This window comes from Lolium rigidum, chromosome 2 (assembly GCF_022539505.1).
Source record: "Lolium rigidum isolate FL_2022 chromosome 2, APGP_CSIRO_Lrig_0.1, whole genome shotgun sequence".
NCBI lineage: Eukaryota > Viridiplantae > Streptophyta > Magnoliopsida > Poales > Poaceae > Lolium > Lolium rigidum.
Genome location: NC_061509.1, coordinates 269,937,579 through 269,938,705, shown reverse-complemented (window position 1 = coordinate 269,938,705; position 1,127 = coordinate 269,937,579).

Here is a 1,127-nt window from a genome sequence, read left to right as displayed (position 1 = left end):
CACCCGGAAGGACCGAGAGGGGGGCACCGGGCCCCCAGACCATAGGCCGGCGCGGCCCAGGCCCTGGCCGCGCCGCCATATGGTGTGGCCACCCCTTTGACCCTCCTGCGCCGCCTCTTCGCCTATATAAAGCCTCCGTCGCGAAACCCCTGAGGCGAAGAACCACGATACGGAAAACCTTCCAGAGCCGCCGCCATCGCGAAGCCAAGATCTGGGGGACAGGAGTCTCTGTTCCGGCACCCTGCCGGAGCGGGGAAGTGCCCCGGAAGGCTTCTCCATCGACACCGCTGCCATCTCCACCGCCATCTTCATCACCGCTGCTGCTCCCATGAGGAGGGAGTAGTTCTCCATCGAGGCTCGGGGCTGTACCGGTAGCTATGTGGTTCATCTCTCTCCTATGTACTTCAATACAATAATCTCATGAGCTGCCTTACATGATTGAGATTCATATGATGATGCTTGTAATCTAGATGTCACTATGCTAGTCAAGTGAGTTTTACTTATGTGATCTCCGGAGACTCCTTGTCCCACGTGTGTAAAGGTGACGAGTGTGTGCACCGTGTGGGTCTCTTAGGCTATATTTCACGGAATACTTACTCACTTGTTATGAATGGCGTAGTGAAGTGCTTATTTATATCTCTTTATGATTGCAATGTATTTTGAATCACAATTTATCTATGTGCTACTCTAGCAATGTTATTAAAGTAGTTTTATTCCTCCTGCACGGTGTAATGGTGACAGTGTGTGCATCCGTGTTAGTACTTGGTTTATGCTATGATTATGATCTCTTGTAGATTATGAAGTTAATTATCATTATGATAGTATTGATGTGATCTATTCCTCCTACGTGGCGTGAAGGTGACAGTGTGCATGCTATGTTAGTACTTGGTTTAGTCATGTTGATCTTTCTTGCACTCTAAGGTTATTTAAATATGAACATTGAATTGTGGAGCTTGTTAACTCCGGCATTGAGGGTTCGTGTAATCCTACGCAATGTGTTCATCATCCAACAAGAGAGTGTAGAGTATGCATTTATCTATTCTGTTATGTGATCAATGTTGAGAGTGTCCACTAGTGAAAGTCTAATCCCTAGGCCTTGTTCCTAAATACTGCTATCGCTGCTTGTT